This window comes from Papaver somniferum, chromosome 3 (assembly GCF_003573695.1).
Source record: "Papaver somniferum cultivar HN1 chromosome 3, ASM357369v1, whole genome shotgun sequence".
In the NCBI taxonomy this organism is placed as follows: Eukaryota; Viridiplantae; Streptophyta; class Magnoliopsida; order Ranunculales; family Papaveraceae; genus Papaver; species Papaver somniferum.
In genome coordinates, this window is record NC_039360.1 from 128,207,326 (window position 1) to 128,220,854 (window position 13,529).

The following is a 13,529-nucleotide window of genomic DNA, read 5'->3' on the forward strand; positions in this document are numbered from 1 at the left end:
GCGTGGTCGAAAACTTCTGGCGCCCCTGGATGAAATAGGAAGATGTTTTGTTGCCGATGTGCTGCTATCAAGTCTCCCGGACTTTTTTCCAAGCTACATCCTTCGAACCATCTTCTGAATCTTGGATTATTGTACGGAATGGGATGCGGTGAGAAGTACCCAGTTATACTTCGGTTTGATATGATGGCATGGATGAATTTGTTAATGTAACCTTCTGGCGTGCTTTTGGAGTCTTCGGTGCACATGTACGGCTTCATGTTGAGAAATTCCCCAGGATCGTAAAACCTCGACAGTGATGATGTTGAAATCAGTAATAACCTGGTTGAGAGGAGTGAAAGCATCTCATGCTGGTAGTCCCCATGCGTAACCCACTTTCACTACATCGCCTTGAATCCCCGTCCACGGGATTTGATATAAGCGTATCGTACTCTTCTGGATGTGACACTGGGATGCTCAGAAATTACATGATGAAATATTCTGGATAGTGCAGGCTTGGGATCCTCCGTGGCATCGTAAAGTGTTGAAGGTGTCTTCTAGCCAGAGAGGTGATGATATTCTTACGCTGCACCCTTGAAGAGTAGATGACCTTGTTGTGGGTACGAATTTTGGTTGACTGCGTCTTCTGAGCTTTGACAGTGAAGGGATTCTGTATATATCCTCAGTCCTCAAGTATGGTTTACATGTTTCCATCTTTGTAGTAATTGTTGCTGTGGTGAAGCTCTGGCTGGTATCAACGAATAAGAGACAACGGTTCCTGGTAGGAGATGTAATCAGAAGAGACTACATTGTCGTGGTAACAAAGTAGGTTGGATGGAATTTTATGGGCTTCCGTGGAAGTAAAAGGATTGGCTGGCTGTGACCATGATCCTTGACATGGGGAGCGTGGTGGTACGAACATTTGAAGGAAGAAGCGGCGTTGAAGCAGCTTCGGTTCTTGGAGAGGATGTCGAAACTTAAGAAGCCAAACGCTAAAGCTTCGGCTTCGGATCCTAGAGAAGCTTATTGGAGAGAACGCTGAAGCGGAGCGGCTGCTGGAGAGAGCGTTGAAGCGAAGCATCTGTCGGGTGAACGTTGAAGCGGAGCGGCTGCATTAATCAGTGGGCTATCAAACTGTACACCCTTCAGGCGAACAATGGTGGAGTCCCCAGTTACATCCATCAATCGTGCTTTCCAGGAGAGGTTGGGGTTTGGGAACGACTTCTCTGGTTGGAAATGGCTGCTTCCCTGGTGCGGTACGGTTGAGGGCTGCGAATATATCTTGACGTTGTGCCTTGGGGAAACATAGAATTTCACATAAATATTTCATCATGGACCGCACGGTTTTGTGAGGCGAAGTCCCCAGAAATCATGCGTCTCTTGACAGAAAGAGAATCTTCGTGAACCCAGGGGGTTTGCTGATTTTCCTTGCTTCGATTTTGGAGAAGTCGTTCCTGATCTTTACGTGTGATGAAATCGGATTGTTGATTCCCTACGGGGCGTTCAAATGCAACGCTAGAAGGATGCAAGCTTCCAGCGCTGGGAGGATACAAGCTGCTGTAAAGATGCAAGCCATTGTAAAGATGCAAGCTGCCAGCTGGAAAAATGTAAGCTGCCGGTATCGGAAGGACGCAAGATGTGAGCGCTGGAAGACGCAAGTTGCCGGTGCTGGAAGGACGAAATCTGTCGGCGCGCTGGAAAAGATGCAAGCTGCCGGTATCGGAAGGACGCAAGCCATCAGCGCTGGAAGACGCAAGTTTCCTGTGATGGAAGGACGCAAGTTGCCGGTATCGGAAGGACGCAAGCTGTCAGTGTTGGAAGACGCAAGTTTCCGGTGCTGGAAGGACGCAAGTTGCCGGTGCTGGAAGGACGCAAGTTATCGGCGCACTGGAAAAGATGCAAGCTGCTGGCCATGGGAAGATGCAAGTTGTTAGCGCTGGATCTTGTTGGAACGAGCGCTGGATTGGCGTGGGCGATGGTTCCAGCATGGGAGCTATCTTGGCATGGCATGGTAGCAGTAAAGTAGGCCAGCATATTCCAGGTATGTACTCCAGTGTTTCTTGTGTTGGTGCAAACCCTAGCCATAGGTATGCGTTCCATAAATCTGTAGAAATATTGTTCTTCTATTCGAATATTACCGTGGTAGTGTCATCAACCTCATGAATAATGACTGGTAATCGTTATGATGCAAGGTAGGTACACATGGGCATGCAACTGATTCCACGAAGACTGGGCGTTAGGGTTTCTCTGAGATACAAGGTTGCAGGCCAAGGTAACCGAAGGTCCTTATGCAGACGTGGTCAAACAACAAGAGGCGGAGGTTGGAATGATGTACAAAGAGTTGGATCTGAAACAGGTGGTCCTCCAAATGACGAAGGACGTTTTCTTCGAGAAGGGCAAACCACCGTTGAATAGCTTCCTTTAGATGCAATTCTGTCTTCTGAAATTCTTCTATTTTTTTCTCGAAAGGCAAATGAAACACCTGGCTTATGGTTTTGATTTTCTGGATTTCTGGGTTGGTAGACAAGTGTTACTTATGGGGGTTTTGGGTTATTATTCGGAATGAACCGTTTTAGGATGATGTCATTTTTTGGTTATGATTGTAAGTGATACGATCATCCCATGGAAGATATGGAATCGTGAATGTTGCGTGTTGGTAGATGACATGGGATGAAACATAACATGGCTCTTGGTTTTATCATTCCCGTGAAAACTTGAAATTGTAAACCATATATTCTGTCTAGGCAAGACTTACTCGGTTTCTGGGATCTCCTGATGAAAAAGGGATCATCCGTGTGTAAGATCGAGTTTTTTGGGAAGCACCGCCGCGATTGTGGAAAGTCCCAAGTCGCTTTGGAGCTTCCTGTGAAGTCCCCAACCATCTCTTTGCGGATCACGGCTGGTAACCAGGTTTTCTGGTAATCGAGTTATAGATCCCAGAACAAATCGCTTGTTTTCACCGTCTTGAGGTCTGGATCGAAGTATGAGATTGAGGATTGAAAACCGGCATTGTAACCGAAAGATCAATCTTCCACTATGGTCGCCAATTGTTTATGGGTGAAAATCGTTTTTTCCGATTTTGGTAATTTCGGTAGGTGAGTGAGAAACAAATCTAAACCCTAAACAAATGTACTGCACGAGAGTACTTTAGATTCGAGAGATCAATCTGTACAACTCCGACCTAAACCAAGAAATGGTCGTTCTGGATTTGCTTCGGTCACAAAGAGGAGGAGAAGGGCTGGTTTAGGGAGGGAAGCGAAGAGAGTGTTGAGACCAGAACAATTCTGGAAGACTAGTACTTGACTTGTATCAGAAGGTGAGAGCTTTTGGGAAAGCTAGCAGAGTTGCCTTTTTGAGTATTATATTTCTCCTGACCAAAAACTTGTTGTTTTGGTGGAAATAGGTAAGACCTATTTATACAAGTCTAAGTGAAACGTACTCTGGCCTCGAATGAGTTAAATGGGAAGAGGTGGTAACGCCTGGTATTGATGGAATTTGATGGAATTGATGTTCCATAATGAAAGAGCGTTTCACCATTACTTCCTACATTTACTAACCGTTTTATTCTTAATACACTGTCTTGAAATGGGTATTTGTGTATGCCGCACATTGTAAGCCGCCAAATCGAAACCCTAAAGAGCATCCCCCAGTTTGTGACATGTATTGATGTCTCGAGTGTTTTCATGGAAAACGTGTAGCATGTCGCTGGTGTTTGATAAATTGAGCTTGAGAGATGTGCCAGCTCAGTGGCGACCTTTGACGGTCGAGATTTTGCATCTTGAGAGGAATCGTGGCCTTTGATGTAGGCGTGGCATGCCAAAGTGCAAGGGTTGCATGTCATGTGCCAATGGATTTTGTGGAATGCCTTGGTTGTAGGTTGCGCATCGGGTGCAGGTGGTAATGCCAAAATGCAAATGTTGCATGGCATGTGCTAATGGCGCGCGTAGCGGCTTTGGCCCTAGGTTGCAAGGGTCGCTTGGCATGTGCCAATGGCGCGTGTAGCGGCTTGGCATGCTAGGTTGCAAGCGTCGCTTGGCATGTGACAATAGCGCATGTGGCGGCTTGGCCCTAGGTTTGCACGGCTATGCATGCTAGGTCGCAAACGTCGCTTGGCATGTGCCAATGGCGCGTGTGGCGGCTTGGCCCTAGGTTTGCACGACTAGGCATGCTAGGTCGCAAGCGTCGCTTGGCAGTGTCAATGGCGCGTGTGGCGGCTTGGCCCTAGGTTTGCACGGTTTGGCATGCTAGGTCGCAAGCGTCGCTTGGCATGTGCCAATGGCGCGTGTGGCGGCTTGGCCCTAGGTTTGCACGGCTAGGCATGCTAGTTCGCAAGCGTCGCTTGGCACGTGCCAATGGCGCGTGTGGCGGCTTGGCCCTAGGTTTGCACGGCTTGGCATGCTAGGTCGCAAGCGTCGCTTGGCATGTACCGCGCGTGTGGCGGCTTGGCCCTAGGTTTGCACGGCTTGTCATGCTAGGTCGCAAGCGTCAGTTGGCATGTGCCAATGGCGCGTGTGGCGTAATGATTGTGCGGTTTGGTTTTGGCCTGGTTACCATGATGCGCAGCGATTGTGCTGCTTTGGTTTTGGCATAGTTGCCATGATGCGCAGCGATTGTGCGGCTTTGGTTTTGGCATAGTTGCCATGATGCGCAGCGATTGTGCGGCTTTGGTTTTGGCATGGTTGCCATGATGCGCAGCGATTGTGCGGCTTAGGGTTTTGTGTGTCGAAACCTAGTTTAGCATTTGAAAAAAGATACCCTGGTAATTTTTTACATAAGTGCATTAAATGTTCTAATAAATGTGTTTAGCGTCACCGGTGACGTCATGCTATGCGTAAGGTTTTACGATTTTACCCCTTGTCTAAAAACCACCATCAACAGTTGGTTATATCTAAAGACGGTTATTTGTGAACGTATATTTATATTAACTAAAGAATGCAAGTTTGCAAACCGTGGCTATAAAGTTCATGAATCGATTCGAGTGAATCAAATCGTTTTTGCTTCAATTGTGTCTTGTATACTTCTATAAGATTTATACAATTGAACAACTATCTAACTAGTTCATTTGAGTCATTTGAATTAGTTATGGTTAAGATGAATATGGTTAAATACCACGCGTATGATTCTTAATTACCTAACTTTATTTGTGATTAAAAATTCTTAAGCATAACAGGTTAGAAGCAATAATCAAACCATTGGATGTTGGTTTTTATTTTCAAATAATCTTTTTCATACTCTTATGGTAACCATTCTTGGTGTAAATCCTTATGGAAAAGGTTACCATAATCTTTTTCAAAGCATATCAATTCTTGTTTATACAAGTTTGTATCTTAGAAAAGATGATCACAATACTTGATCTTCATGATTACATATTGTGTATTATTACCATAAGATAGTTCTATTATTTTTAGTAACACGATCTCATGAGAGACTTTCAATGATTGGTTCTTAGTTCATATCTCCTTGTGGGGTTTCTAAAATCCAATATATAAATCCTTATCTCTGGAGAAAGGTCACTCTTGTTGTTCTTTCGGGAATTACTTTTTATGGGGGAGAGTTCTTAATTGAACTTGTGCTTAATTGCCGAATCTTTGTGGGGAGAAGTGATGAGTGCCAAATATTGTATATATTTATCCCTTTTTGTTGGCATTTAACTCATCTTTTATGCATTAATTCTACATTTTATCCCATATTCTGTATTTTCATTGTTTTCAAGAATAAATATTTTTATTAATTAATTTTGCATTTTTAGGTAATAAATAAAGTCTGGATGACTTGCGGAGCAAAAAGAGCAGAAAAGTAGTGAAAAGCCGGAAGAAATCACGCAAGGAAGCCGCGAAGAATGGTGCGCACAACCTCATTTTCTACACACAAAAACGCCTCCGTTCTCAGCCATCAGATCAGTTCTCAGAAGCATCCGACGGTCGCTCCTTCATAGAGCATCAAAATCTGAAGTCTCTGCCAAGCACCACAGCGCTGAAATTACAAGCCTTCAGATTAGATGGTAGTTGAATCCAACGGTTGCTCCCTTGTTGTTCATCAAAGTTTGATATCTCCGCCTTACACTACAGCACCTAACCTAATCTAGCACCGTTCGTTTCGTTGTATCCCTTCATCCGACGGTCTCTCCTCGCTTTCCTCCGCATCACCGTCCGATCTACCTACCAGCTCCACATCTCACGGCTTAGTCTTGCTGTTCATCAAACTCTCTACACTTGCCTCACACCCAAGTGTCGAACACCTTACCACCTAACCAAACACCCCCCTTCTTCCCAAAACAGTCGAGCCCCTCTCCTCCATCACCTCCCTGTTTGCAGAGCCTTCCCCTTCCACCGTACACCACCACCTTCTCCACCTCTGTCACCACCTGCTCCGCCACCAACTCTCTGTCACCACATCCATCAAAGTAACCTAATACCATCAGTTTCCCTTCTCCTTAGCCACCTATTTTCTCAATTTCTGCACGTTCTCTATCAGAAACCCTAGCGTGCAAAATTGGTAAATTAGGTCGAAAGTGAGAAGCAATTGAAGACATGGAGAGGTAGAGGAGGACAAATAGAAGCATGGGTAGACGATTGATTCGTCTCATCACAGTTGGTGAGTAAAAAAAATCAAAACCCTAATTTCAGTTAATTTGGGTATTTTCGAGTAAGCTCTAATTACTGTTAGGGAGAAGCATGGAGGAGCATTATAGAAGATATGGGTCTGATTTGTACTGTCAATTTAGGTAGAAATAATTTACCTAATTTCTATTTGATTTTAGGAATTTTTTGGGAAGAACCCTAATTTTGTATTTTGGGGAAATGGGGTCTGTGGGTATAAATAGCCTTGTGGGTGCTGTTGTAAGACTCATGCTGGACTAGCCAGTGTCCAGGACTGTAAAGTTCTGTTAATGTTTAATTTTAAATTTCAATTTCAACTTTAGTTCACTTTTCAATTTCAGTTCATAATATCTTTTCAATTTCAGTTGTGATGTTAGTATCCTGTTTAGGTTCAATTCCATGTTAGTTCAATGTTAATGTATCTGTTAGTTCAATGTTAATGTATCTGTTAGTTCAATGTTAATGTATCTGTTAGATGTTTGTGTTCATTGTTAATGTTTGTTTCCTGTTAATGTGCTTGGTTTCATATCCTGTTAATTTGTTAATGTTCCTGTTATGTTAAACTTGCTGTTAGTTTGATGGAATGCTAGGCTAGATACCTTTGAAGCATTGAACTGATTGTGCAATGGAAGAAATCAGTGCTCATAGCAAGCTGATTATCTTGCCATTCCTTTTGTATGCTTAGGATGCAATGTGCTGATTGTGCAATGGAAGAAATCAGTGCTCATAGCAAGCTGATTATCTTGCCATTTCATTTTTGTTTGCCTGTATTCTTGCCTTAGCCTTGCTCTGTTAGTTTCACTATCATCCATGCCCTTGGCCTTAGGCCTTGGTTCATCTTGCACTGTTTTCTGCTTATAGTTGCTGTGTTCTTTCCCTTTGCTATATTGCCTTGTTTTGCTTGTTGAGTCATTGTCTTGTTAAATTTTCTTCATTGTCTTTGCTTCTTATTGCATTGTCTTTGCTTCTCTTATTCCACTGCCCTGCAACTCTGTTGCTTCTCTATTTTCTTCCTCTTGCCTTGTTTTGCCCTGCTGTTGCTTCCCCTGCTGTTGCTGCATTCATTGCTTATGCTGCTGCTGCTACTTGCACTGCTTGTGCAGCTGCTGTGCAGTCTTGCTACTGCTGCTGCCCTTCTGCTGCTGCTGTTGCTGTTGTCTGCTGCTGCACCACTGCTGCATTGCTTTCTTTGCTCTGCTGCTGCTGCTTCCTCCCCAAGCCCACAGTTCACTAAGTCCAGCCACAGTTCACTAAGCCCAAAGGCCTAGCTAAACCAAGACAACTGAATCCAAAGCCCAGTTCACATCAAAAGACACTGAGCCCAATTCACAAGTGAACTGTTGAGCCCAAGTTCAATTCCCTGTAAGGCCAAAGCCCAGTGCAACTCTAAAGACCAAAAGCCCATAAGTTCACATTTAATCCAAACAAACCCACTAAGCCCAAAGCACAATTAGAAGCCCAATAGCAACTAGGAACCCAATTAGCTAGAAACACAACAAAACACACCCGATCTCTGTGGATCGACCCGTACTTGCACGAGCTACAACTGACGACCGTGCACTTGCGGTATTACTGTAGGCCCCCGTTTTTATTGCGCTTAATTTCTATACCCCTTTCAAGGCCTACCAAGTTTTTGGCGCCGTTGCCGGGGACCATTTTGCATTTAAATATAATATCTTTGGGGCCTACCAAGTTTTTGGCGCCGCTGCCGGGGATAATTTTTTTTACACCTTTTCCAAGCCTACCAAGTTTTTGGCGCCGCTGCCGGGGATAAGTTTCCGGTTGTGGAACATGTAGGGGTTAACTTGTATCCTAATAAACTCCTTGATGAAGTCACTAATTTTCGACTCTGTGATATCATCTAAAGTAAATTTGATATGTTTTCATTTGGCCAAAAAGTTCCTCTATGAAAATTTCATTAGGATCCCACTAGTTTTCATACATTTGCCAATTTATATTGACAAAAAGGGGGAGAATTAATGTGTAGTTCACACTACAAATACATATGGTTTACAAATCATTATGTAAAGGGGCGTGGTTTTCATGTTGAGATGGAGTATTGACTAAGGGGGAGTGATACATATCACCGTAGTATTATTGTCAAAGTTGTGATACAATGAAACTTTGATGATGTGTAATAATACTATGATGGATCTTCAACAAGTACAGGATGAACACACGCAGAGTTGAAGAACCAAGGAAATCAAGCATGTTGATTTTTCTTTTAACAAGTACAAGCCATATGTAAAATGGTTTTGTCACTAAAATTGAAAAAAGGGGAGATTGTTAGAGCATTGTTCGGTTGAACCCACTAGCGTTGGTATGTCAAGTTAGTTGTCCATTTTAGTTGCCAAAATGCATTCTTGATTTAGCATACTAAATATAATTTCAGACTAGATTAGGTCTAAGAAGTTGAATCGAAGCTATCCTTAAAGGATGAAGATTGAAGACTACAAGAAGACATCAACAAGTACTTCATCAACAAAGGTATGTGATTGATTTCATTTGGATTTTTGTTCAAAACTACCTTTCTAATCTATCGAGATAAATGCTCACTCTATGGAACAATTGCTATAATGGTAAATGTACATTTATGTATATATACTTGAGGTTATTTGATTCATGACCTTGGTGACAATAGCCTTTATCCCTGAAAAGGTTCTCATGTTATAGTGAATGAGCTTACGAATTTAACGAGCTAAGAATCACTCAATTCCGAGTTATAACGATGAAGTTCTGAATGATTTATTAAAGTAACAATTATAAGTGTTGCTGTAATTGTTACAGTTCGTTAGTAGGAAACAATCCATGGACTGTTTGTAACGGTTCACAGACTTGGGCCCAATTACGTGACTAAAAGGCATTTTTGGTCAAGTTGGTGACGTTTCCTTATCTAGGCAAGTTGGATATTAATCCAAACATATTTGATTGTCATATTAAAGTGTTTGTGATAACTCTTATTTCCTGCCTAAGTTAAAATGTGATTTATTCACATAAATACAATATTTGCTAATTAATTATTTATTTAATTATTTGGGCAAGAGTTGTAACTTAGGAAAAACTCCCAAAATTAGGAGAGTCTTGAAAAAGGAAAATAGCTTTGCCTAGCTTCCAAGTTACCTTTCACTATAAATAAAAGGTTCATGAGTGCTACACGTTTTTTTTATCCCCTTTGGAAAATTGGTGTAAGCGTCATAAGGTTGTTTTCCATGTCTTCTGTTCTTCGTGAACAAGAGTGAGATAAAAGTCTTTGTATTGGGGATCCCAAAGCCGAGTTGGATTAATCTTCGTGATTGATTATACAACTTGTAATCTAGGTTTTTCACCTCTTGTCTATTCTAAGGTTTTCTCTTCTGATATAAAACCATTCAAGAGTTGTTGATCATAAACCCTAGGTTTTGAAATATTTCAGTTTCCGATCGTATACCAACACTTGTTAGTCGAAATCGGAAGCTAGAAAGAAAACTTTGATTAAGGTATCTCGTAAAAACCTTAAGAAGTTTTAAACAAGATATCTCTAGATTTATTCTAGTTGTTCTTGTTGTAGAATCATTAGGTTTCTTTTCCTTTATTGAAGAGTATAATAATCCCTAATCTACAAGTTTGTTTTTGATATTACTTTTACCTAGTAATTGTTATTATCAAAATAAACACAAGATTTCCAAAACCTTGATTCACATCTAAAGGGAAATCAAACCGGTGTTTTGTGCAAACAAAATATCGAATCATATCAATCGTGTTTGTTGTATCATATAAAGAGAGCCTTGGGTTCTGCTAGAAGATTTACGAGAAGAATTCCTAAAGACAATCGGTGTTGTGCTAGGAGTTCTATTTGTGCTGAAGCAGGTGTGGATGGGGAACAACGGGTCGCCGGTTTTTCGGAAAAGTGGAGAGTCGAGCGTGCTGTCGAGACTCCTCAACAGGGCAAAATATTAATCCTCACACAAATGCACCGCTGCAAAGGGGGTGCTTAGATTCGGGAAATCAATCTGTATGACTCCGGCCTAAACCAAGACAATGGTCGTTCCAGAGTCAATTCGGTCGCAAAGAGGGAGATGGGTTGATCTGTAGGAGGGAAGCTGAGAATTGTGTGGGATCAGTGATGATCGAGGATTGTGGGTGTGTTGAAGGTCTCTGCAATAATGGTGAACTGATAAGTTCTAATAAGTTCTGATGGATTGATGAATTCTTGAGAGTGATAGCTCGAGAAATTCTACGTAGACGAGAGTCTGTCTATTCAATCATTGTTTCTGAGACTTATTTATATTGTCAGAGTCGTGAACACCTTGATCCCTGTAAGTGTGACGATTTCTTGAGTGAAAAAGTGGGAAAGTGGGAGATCGTGGTAAAGTCAGTTCCATGTCGTGTGGAGACTTCTGATCGTGCACCCACTACTTTGCTAACTCCTTCAACCGTTTACACGACTTACGCACATTTCTCGTTGTGGATGAATCCACATGCAGTAGACCTCCAGACCAAAACCCTACGTGATATCCCCCCATTTGTGACGTGATTGATGTCCCACAAGTCGTGGAGTCTACAAGGCAGACGTGTTTTGATTAGTCAATTTTTGACAATGAGTCTGAGTTTCGTTGAATCAAGCATGAATGATGAATGCTCAGCGATTCACGGGTTGAACATGTAGTTCTCTGAAGGGATGTCAGTATTGTTGATTCACTGATGAGTTACTGACGAGCGACTGAGCAAGTATTGCTCAATTTTGCGAATTACTGAATATTGAGGATTTGATGAGAAACTGAGCAAGCATTGCTCAATTCACCAAATTAGTGATTTTTGATAGTTTGTCGTGCAACTGAGCAAGTATTGCTCAATTTGACAAATTAATGATGAGTTGCTGAATATTGATCAATATTCGAGCAATTGAGCAAGTATTGCTCGATTTGACGAATTATTTACTGGTGACGTGACCCAATAAAATATTAATTAAAATATTGGTAGATTACCGAAAATTGTATAATTATTTTTATGCTGATTGGTGGATCAACATAAATTTATTAGTGTTTGAAATTGCTCAGAATGATGGTTTCACAGAGCGTTTATTCGAAACCCTAATTTTCAATCAATCCTCCATCAATTGGCGAATTGTTGAAAATTAGTCATGAATGAAGAGGAACCGACCACATGGGATGATGAACGCCCATGTGATGCCAGTGTTCGGGTGAGCACGCACCAGGGTTCTCAGTTTGAGAGTTGGTGAAAGAATGATGATTAAATGGTGGTTTCACCATTTACTGAAAAAAATTTCATGGATTTATCATTAGGTGGTAAAATCTAAGTATGAGATATGGGACCGACCAAGGGGCATGGGACCGGCTCTTGGTGGTCACGGGACCAGTTGTTGGTCATTCGGAGAATCCCCAGTTGGTTGGAGAAAGTTCGGGCCCAGTATGAGCAATTGAGAAAATTAGGTTAGAATTATGAAAACATGTGGGACCGGATTTGTGCAAGCCCTATGAATGAGAGTTTCAGTATTTTCTGATGTGCGTTCGAGCAACATCGTGAATTTTCAGAAGAGTTTCATCTTGACTGAGAATTCTCGATTTTTGTTGGAATGAGCATGTATGCTCAATTCATCAATATTTTGAAAATATTAAAATAAAAGTATTTTAATATTTAAAATTTCCGTGAGAGGCTAGCCAGTCTATGACCATGTTGGCTTTTGGTTTTTCATGCTTCGAGCAATATTTGAGACAATATGAAGAAATCATGAATTTTGCTCAAACCCAGGAGTTTCACGAGTTGAGAAAAATAATAATTATGAAAGATTAGGGATTGCAAGGTATGGGAACGGCCAAGGCTAGGGCATGGCCGGCCGGCCATGTTGCCCGATCCCGCACACCTTTTCCTATTTTATACTATTATTTTTTCGTGAATCTTTGAAGTTATGGAGAATCCTTGAAGATATGGAGAATCCATGAGTTTTTGTTGAAACGGAGGAGTTTCGTGAGATTGGGAATAATAATTAGAAAAAGCTAAGGATTGTGAGGTGTGGGACCGGCCATGGGCATAGCCGGCCGGCTACGTAGCCCGGTCCCGCACACCTTTTCTTATTTTATAATATTATTTGGTGAATCCACCATGTCATGGAGAATTCACAAGTTTTGCACAAAATAAGGAATTTTGCTAAGATGGAGAAACCTTCATGAGTTTATGAAAATAAAATAAGAAAAAATAATGGAGGAAGCATGGGACCGGCCACGGCTAGGGCACGACCGGCCGGCCGGTGAGCCCGGCCCATGGGCGCTTCTCCATTATTTTATTATTATTTTCTCTCTCATATTTTTGTGTAGGATTCCTCATTATTTCATGTTTTTGGACGCTCGTTCGTGCATCTGGGTGCTCATTCGTGCATCATTGTCGAGTATACTCGCACCATTTTTGTGGGGCTTACGCAGTGATGGTCCAGATGCACGATTGCTGAATATTTATTACTAATTTATGAAATTCAGTGGAGAATAGTTCATGAATAGTTGTTCATTATTAATTCATAGAATCAACTATGGATTCGACTATGAATTAAGAATAATAAAATGAGCATTACCACCCTATGGGATCGTGGATTCGACCATAAAATCGGAGTAATTAAAATTATCCATTACCATTTCATGAGATCAGTGGATTCGATCATGAAATCGGAGTAATGAGATAACAAAGTTGTGTTTTATTGTCATTCTATGAGATCGAGCCGTGGATTCGATCGTAGAATCGGAGCAATTGTTATTGCCATTCCATGGGATCAGGCCGTGGATTCGACCATGGAATAGGAGCAATGTTATTGCCATTCCATGGGATCATGACGTGGATTGGACCATGGAATAGGAGCAATGATAGATTATTCTGGGAATTCAGTAGTGAATGTCACGACAGAAGTAATCTATTTCAGAAAAGATATTAGTCAGTTAAAGCGTCACATCCATTCTGAATGGTGCACAG